This window comes from Coptis chinensis, chromosome 3 (genome assembly GCF_015680905.1).
Source record: "Coptis chinensis isolate HL-2020 chromosome 3, ASM1568090v1, whole genome shotgun sequence".
Taxonomy (NCBI): Eukaryota; Viridiplantae; Streptophyta; class Magnoliopsida; order Ranunculales; family Ranunculaceae; genus Coptis; species Coptis chinensis.
Window position 1 is genome coordinate 12,672,255 of NC_141458.1, and position 8,879 is coordinate 12,681,133.

Genomic DNA, 8,879 nt, shown 5'->3' on the forward strand with positions numbered 1-8,879 from the left:
ACTTCACAGATTTCTGGGAAGTATAATGAGTGTCCAATCTGGTTTTCTTCTGTGTTTCAAATGTTTAACTTGATTTATTATCTGTTCTTATGTAGTAAGAGGGTTGGTGGTCTTATGAGTTTTGTTACCAGAAGAAGTTTCGGCAACTTCATTTGGAGGATGATAAGGTAGAATTTCGAATATCTGTCGAGGCCCTCTAATTAATGAAACTGTCAATTATGTAATGTTTATCATATGGAACTTGTACGGCTATACAAGGTTTTCCCACAGATGTATTGGAAACATATTAACTACTGTTTCTTTTTCCCTTTTACTCAATAGCACTGTATTATAATCGGAAAAAAGTGGATCAAACTTATTAAAGGTTGCGGATTGATCTCGAATATCTTCTTCAATCTAACTATTTATTGCATATCCTTCAAGTTATATCTGAAATTTAATGATGAGTAAATAGTGGTGCTGGCAGGCTCCTCATTTCCTAAAACTCCAGCACTTGACAAGAGAAAGGACAACAAAGTAAAAAAAAAGAGATTCTTTAGCTAAGAAAGAAAGTCATGATAATCTCGTAGCAATGAGCCTGAGGGCGGGTAGGGATACAAAATTTTGGTATCTGTGCAAATAATTTCTGTTACATTAATCAATACAGTCATCCTATAGTTTGTGCTATGAAGATGTTACATATTCTGATTACTGTACTTTGGGATCGGATAATTGTATTTCTATGAGGGATGATGGGTTGAAGAGGAGAGGTTGCAAAAGGGCCTTAATTCATTGTCAATCAGATGTAGTAACCATTAATCGTGTTTTACCCTTTCATGCTGGTTGCCTTTCTTGTTTTGACAAATATTGTAAGAATTGTTAAAATCAACGGGATGAATCCAACTGCTGTGGTAGGAACTCTAATTGTTATTTCATTTTCTGTAGGTAGTTTAGGAATTTATTTTGGGTGTGTATCGTGAGGAAGCAACTACAGTTTTCAATCAGAACCTTTCTGATGTTTCAATACTGAAAGATCCTCGCTCAAAGGATGCTTCTCAAAAGTAGATTTACGTAATTGTGACCAAAGTTAGGGAACCTGGATAATAGTATTTAATCGTGCTCCATATTTCATATAGGTACTATGTGCACCAGTATACTAATGGCACAAGTTGTGATCTCACCAATCAGCCTCGAGAAACTGAGGATGTAGAAATCAGCTTGACTTTTTGAATCCTCTAATATTTTTATCATTTAGTTCCAAGTTGATTTTTCTGATGAATCACTAGACACGTATAATCCATCGGCCTCCATGTGTTTATGCACAGGTAGGATTTGTGTGCTCGGAGCCTAGAGCTGTGATTGCTTCTATAATGGAGATGTCAACTTGCAAGTATGCACTCACACTTCATAGTCCAATGCTTTGCAAGCACCCGTAAGTCCCTTTCATCTCCTAATCCTTTTTATTCATGTTTAAACCTATCTCCTTTTTTACTATTCTCTTTTAATTCATAAGGTTTTCATTGGCCTACTAGTTAAGACTTGGGAGGTTGGGCCTAAGGTCTTAGCTTTGATCCCACCTTCACTGGGGAAAGGGGATTTAAGGGTTTAGGGATTAAAAGTTCTAACTAAAAAAAAAAAAAAAAAAACTCTGAGTTTGCATGCATACCTACGTTAGAAAAAAAATGTTAGAAAACTTGCTACTTGCAACTTTGATTGGCATAAACTCAAAACTTCGTTTTATTTATTTGGGTGCTAAAACGAACACTTGGTTACAAAGCAATAACTCCTTTATGCCCACCGTCCCCTGTCACAATCCCACCAGCACCAACATCACCTCCTTTTATATGCCTTTCTCCTGTTCTCCTTTGCTCTCCTTTTCTGCATATACCTCTTCACCACCATTGATATTAAGTCTGGATATTTCCATGAAAAATGGTTTTTCTTAGTCAATTTTAAGCAAATCTTTTTTGTGAATTTCAACTCTGATTTTAGGATATGTTTTAGCTTGAAATTATGCAAACTTTGGGGACATCCACAAGGATAGATGGTTTGATACTTAGGAATACTAATGTCTTCAAGATTGCAGTGTTTTCAAATTTTGTTTCATTGATTTATGTTCAGATTGAGTCTTCTTGAAATCAATCTCTTTAGTTCAAGATTTTGCTTTATTTCTGTAACTTCAATACAATTTGATTTTGGATTTCACTGCCAGAGATTTGTTCGAAGTCTATGTGAAATTATTAATTCTTTGTATGAGATAATTTGAGAACCAAAATTAGTTTAAATTCAAGAAGGGAAGAAGGGTGGTGGTTGCAGAATTGGCCGTGGTGGGTGAGGTGGCGGTGGAGGGGTCATAATGGGGTATAGTAAGATTTTTAGTGACGTTGGAAATCATAACTAGATGGAGGTTATCACCGTTATTAATTTAGTAGCTTCTATTTTGGTTTTAGTAGTGTACTTTTTTATTATTTAGAATTTATTTAGAAGTGTCTAGAATACTCTAAACTGAGTTCTAATAGGTATAGGAAATCACTTTTATGTTATAGATGCTTAGGATTCAAGTTTTCATTGTTTTAGTAGGTTTCTTGGTTGTTTCATGGGAGTTATGTTATCTATTTAGAGAGCTCCAAAAATAAATTTACACTACCTTTGATCAATAAACTTATTTCTGTACAACTTTCATCTCTCTTATCAATCTTCTTTCTCAATATTTTTCCCTTAAATATTCATTTTCCTCAATTAAATCCTTCCCTTTCTTCTAATTCTCCCCGAGAACTCCGTTTTTTAATATTTCTTTACGCTTCCGCTCCATCATATGGTATTAGAATGAATAGTAGCTTTGCTAAAAAATGAGTGAAACTTGTTAAAGTTGTCATCAGGTAAGTAAATTTGTTGTCTAATAATGAGTATACATGCAAATCACATTCACAAAAAACTACGACCCTTTTAACTGTAACAATTTATGTATGGTCTTATTTGACCGTACTCATCCAAAATAAGTTGGTTGTTATTTTCTACTTCTCTTTTTTAAAAATCCTGTCTACAGTTACACACCAACCTATTGTCCTATTCTACCTTGACTTTCTGATCTTACCAAATACCAATCATTCAAGATGAGACACAAGATTCGCTATTCAAATTATTATTCAGGTTTGCCATTGTCATCTTTGGTTTTTGCCCATGAGGCCGGTTCCTCTATAACCGGGTACGAAGATTGATATCTATACCACACACACATCTCGGAGCACACACAGGTATCGAGGCACACACACATATCTCGAATTCAGATCTACTGTGAGATAACACAGTTACAGAAATAATCTCTGTACCCGGTTGTAGAGATCTCGAGTCCTTTGCTCATTAGAATATTTGTAGATAGATAGTACAGAGTGACAGTGGCTATATGAATTACTCTGTTCTTGCCCTGTAATGCCTTTATCCCACTGTTTGGCTGCCAAACTAAGATGGCAGCGACCCTATCCGCATAAGAGGGGGTATCGCGCATATCTTTAGTTAAACCTGTCTCTTTGAATTACCAATAATGACTCTAGGTTTGAAGTTTCTTCCATTTTCTGGAAAGCAATCATCTTCTAGCTTTGCAGTCAAATATGAAGACTTGTGTTGCCATATTATGATTTATTCTGAATATCAAATGACTTCTTTATGTTATTTTTCTTTTTTGGTTGTTATGAAGAACAGAATGTATAAAGAACAAAGACCACTATGGCGCACTGTCAACTGTAACGAGATTCCCAAGGATTCCAAACCCTGGGAACAGAAGAAGATGGCATCTCCAAAGATAAACAGATAACCATGGTAACAGACGTCAAAGTTCCATCCAGTCATGACCCAGAGAAGTGTGCAACATACATTTGCCAGATACAGAGCATACAATTGAGAAGGGATGTACTCAAGAATATTTATATCACCTCACCTTCTTTTGTAACTTGAGAATACTAATTTGTAGAGGATCAGTTTTCCCTTCCAATCTTTTCTAATTAATCTGTTGACACAAAAATGTCATATGATATATGAATTCCAGCTTTCTGCGCATTAAAACAGAGACAAATTTTCACTTTTCATGTATAGCACTTTGGAATTTTGGCAGTCTAGATTTTAGTAAAAAAAAAAGACTGGATCTCCTCTGGGTCCGAAATTCTGAATTCTGGTTCTTTGCTAAGAACCCAAACTGTCCAATTCTTTGATGCCAATATACCATTGTTGTGTGTTGTTTATCACTAGTTAATGCCCGTGCCTTCGGCACGGATTTTATAAAGAGATATTTTACCGAGTGTGATTTAAAATTTCACATGCATTTATTGTAATAATGGAAAAGAAAATTTTATAAATTAACGTATTCGTGAAGTCTAATGACCGTCTAAACTATCTGTGATAACTGATATTGAAGAGGAGTCTCCACCAAATAAACAGACCAATGCATTAAACACAGTTGCTTGCTGCTAAAGTCAGTTAGTGTGCAAAGCTATATGAGAGATATATCATCTATTGAAGGCTGATCCGTTACTGGTAAAAGCCAGTGTTTAAATTAATGAAACCACAAAGTGGGTCACCCAAGAAAAAAAAAAAAATGTTTATAGGGAATTATAATTATGAAATACTAATATTGCGTCAACTTGATTTTTTCTTTAGCGCCAACAACCAAGCCATTGCGATGTCCGTCAGCTCACCAAAGAAAGGAGAAAACTGCAGGAGATATTGTCATAGCAGACCTGTTAAAGTCAGGGGCAACTAATTATATGGGAAAGTGAGGCGGAAACACGTTTCAACATAAGAGAACTCCAATTAGGTCTTAGAACACCTAATCCATATGGTCACTGGTGAGTATAAGGGTCACTTGTAGACTCTCTATGCACGTTTTAAAAGGTATCCATAAGATTGCAGACTTCATTACAACAGCAAGGTGGACAGGCTTTAGTACAACTCTCCATGATTTTGAAGCAAAAAAAAAACCTGAACTGAGTTATCATTTTTTCCGACATAATGTCAAAAAAGTAATAATGTATTACCTTAATCACTTAATGACCCCTAGTTGACATTTTGCGTGTGTACATTTTCATCAATCTTTTTTTTTGTATAAAAGTAAGATATCCGTCAAAAAATAGTTAAAACTACATATTGGTCTAGGTATGCACACCGTTTGGCTTGCACCCAGAGTCTCATAAATTGTTTACATTGAATGTACATTTGGCAGCAAGATGTTGTGCCTTTCACACACCTAGAATGTAAACGGTGTTGATTAGCAGTATATCCTAAGGTCATAACAAAATTCCAATGCCGAGGCATTGATAATTAATTAAAGTTGGCATTCCCACACTCATCCATCAAAAACCGTAAAATACTTAACTGATGAATTGAGCTAAAGAAAAATCTATATCTAGAGAAAAAAAATTAAGGATCGAGTATTAACATACATCAGGTACATTCCTAAGCCACCCATGTGCAAATCTGCTCTAGCATCCTTCCCCAATGCATTTCTGTTGCGTTCTGTTGTAGCATGGTGACTGTACATATGCCGAAATAGGATAGGGTTCTATTGATAAAAAAGTTGTATCACGGATAATTTCAACTAAACAAAGTTTTACAGAATATGGCCCATATATGTTATGTCAACCGTTTATACGACAAAACGACTCAATTTCGAATCAATTCGACCATAAAACTGAAATTGATATCGAATGATAGTTTTACTTGATAAAAGTCAACGACAGTATAAGATCAGGCCTCACGGTTATAACTGGAATCCATAAATTGCCTAGGAAGAGAAATTAAGAAATGAGACCTAGATACGTGTGAGATTCATCCTAAAGCAAATAACTCAATAATAAAAGATATTTCAACAGTCACCTTACCTCTGGTCTTGTCTGGGTGGTCTTTTATTAACTGGTTTTAAAACTCCATCTAATGCCTTCATTTTTGAGTTCTCCACCTGTTAGGAAGCTCGAAGCTTAATGCTACTCTACATTATCAGCCCTGCCCGAACTCAAAAACAGGAAGCTTGTATTAGTAGACAAAAGGTAGCAAGTTACATAGTGTTAATCTATACTAAGTTCCAAGGACTTTTAAGAGAAAGCTTTGTTAGTTTTAACTCTTTTATAATATTAAAAAATCTAGAATAAGTGAGTCCACCTGTGTAGGAATCCAGGCTTACCTTCCCACCAATGTGCAGTTCCTTTAGCGATGGATGTTCCTTTAGCTTTGGCTTTGCATACATCCATTCTGATCTAACCTTCTAGTTCACCTTGTTTGCTTGGAATGCCTTTTTTCTGCTTCGGCAGAATTAGACTCAACACAATAAAATTCCATTCCAATTCATTTGGCCTCACCAGTCCCTTCGATAAGGGCCGCACACTGAGTTACATAGCTACTGTCTACACCAAGTCCCTCAGTAAAAGAAACTGTTTTGACTTCTGAGTAATACACCCCCAGCATGCTACCCCTGGATTATCTTTAAAGTATTCATCATTTGACATATGTTATGAAGTTAAAATTTACTCTAAACTTGTGAATACTTTTCTTGTTTGGTTTTTTTCTCATAACTAAATCCCAAGGCATCTAAGAATAATGAGAATGGTATATACATTACAACATAATATGAGGTCCTTTAAGTATCAGGATTATTTGATACGTAATCTCGTGTATCCTCAATTTTATGCCCAAGCCCTTTTCAAGTAAGGAGTACATGATCTAAGCTAGTTCAGTCTTTGCCCCTTGTGATCATTAGTAGTAGAAGATGCATAATGCTCAAATATAAGGCCATTTTTAGTATGAGTAAATTTATAATTCCATTTAGAATAAACAAACCAAAAACAACCTATCAAAAACTTATTATTTCAAATATAATAGAGAGTTCATGATAGGGTGGGTAGTAAAACTTTGAGCAATTTGAATAAATCATATCATATAGTCCTACACGAAAATGAGGTGGTGGGGGCTGCTTATCTAACAATTCTTCCAAAAAGAAAGAGAAGGAAAACATTAAAAGCAGCCCTCTGGGAAAATGGCAAAAGGAATAATGTTAAGATTCAACTATAAAGCCATATCTCAATCCACAAACTCATACTTGTAGAAGGCTATGGACTTTCTGAACTAAATGCAGAATCTTAATTGAAACACTATGATCCCCTTAAATTGGCATAAATGCACTTATACCCATGTTAAGAAGCTGCTCCCCAAGATTATAGATTGTAAATCAGTTGCACGATAAGAAAATAAACAGGTAGTATTGAAGTTAAGAAATCATTAGGCTAAACTCGCAAATACCAAATCTCAACGCCATCATATTGTTACTAAAGGTAGAATATCATCACACTTCTATAAAGAAAAAACAATTGGAATTGCTGGCCAAAACGTACTGTTCACACGACCATTAATTACATAAACTTCGGAGAAAAATAAGAACGAAGATATAAACAATTGATTGGAAATTGAAAATAAAAAGGACCTCAATTGATGAAACCTTTTAGAGAAATTAGAAATTGACTTGCAAAATTGACCATTGTATCATGCACCATTTTAACGTGGAGAAGTAAGATCACTTTTTTTCTTCGTTGAGAACTTTGAGCACTGAAGGGCTTTTGTGAGCTTTGGAGAACGAAAGTTTTTTTATTCATTTTCACAATTAAAACTCAAATTAATTTCTAATCCTATTTGGTTGCATTGTAACCCTTGATTTATCCACTGTTAGATCAAATCCCAACCGTTGGCTATAAAATAATAATCCCCACACAGGCCAAACCTTTTAAATCCCCTCCGTGTTTGGGCACTCACAAAGTTAGTGGCTTCTTAGGATTAGTAAGCAAACACATGCACTCCTTCAGATAGTTTTAATTTTTATTTGAATAGATTACATTCGAGTCATTTTAATTGACATTCTAATCGACCAAATTCATCCATATAATATAAAATTCAAGCAAGATAATAGCAAGTGAAAAAGCGAAGGCGACTCACCGACAATCCCAAATTGGAAGGAGATAAATTTTTACTTCAAGAGATGAAAACAAGTTGGGAAAGATCTCAGAACGCGTTTCTTCAACCTAATTCACTAGAAACGACAAAAAACAAATATTAGTGAGGAACTGCATATTTTTTCGTATGAATAATCAATGATTATCTGATGAATATTTAGTATCAGGTAACAATTCAAACTCAATGAGCTTATGCGAACTTTCGGAATGAAAATAATAAAAATTGCATAAAAAAGGAAAAAAACATAAACTTAAACCGGGAAGCCCCAAGTTGAAAATAATTGATTAAATTGGGTGAGCAAGTTCGAATAACTCGCTAAGATGACAGGTTGTATTACCTACTCGTGTGTACTTGAAAGGAGTTCCATTTCACAAAATAAATTAAGAAAAATAGAAAAAACGAAATAGGAAGAAATTGAGTTATGAGAGAAATCCAAAAAAAATGGAATGAGGAGAATAACCCTTGAGAATTTAGTGAACGTCTCTTTTCCGAGAGTCAACGCTTTGTCAAAATCAGAATTACTTTAACTATGAAGCTCGAGAGTGTTGTGGACGAAATTACAATTAGAGTGTCCGCTTCGGTTTCAATAATTCGCATACACAAATAACTCCTAATCTCATTCAACGATTGGGTGTTGGAAGCATACCAACACCGTTATGGGTGTTGCATGTTCCTTTTATAAGTTTAGGTCTTTTTCTTTTAAACATGAATTCAAGGAAGAAGAAGTGAATTAGTAGGGATGATGCATACTTTAACCTCAGTTAACATTTGTCCAGAAATATATATACTTTGATAAAAAAAAAATTATATGATTACGCAGTCGCCTTGTTTGCTCGAACTTGCTCCGGCATACTTGTCTGAGAAGCTTTCACATTCCTTCTACAAAAAATGTAGGAAGGGCAGACAAATAAGTT

General features: G+C 34.9%; 1 long non-coding RNA gene across 1 annotated transcript; it reads left to right on the forward strand.

Annotated features, from left to right (window-relative positions):
• The first annotated feature begins 3,099 nt into the window (after positions 1-3,099).
• On the forward strand, positions 3,100-4,056 carry LOC147508004 (uncharacterized). Its single transcript, XR_015216276.1, has 2 exons — positions 3,100-3,233; positions 3,679-4,056. It is a non-coding gene; the product is annotated as an uncharacterized LOC147508004 (long non-coding RNA).
• The last annotated feature ends 4,823 nt before the right edge of the window (positions 4,057-8,879 follow it).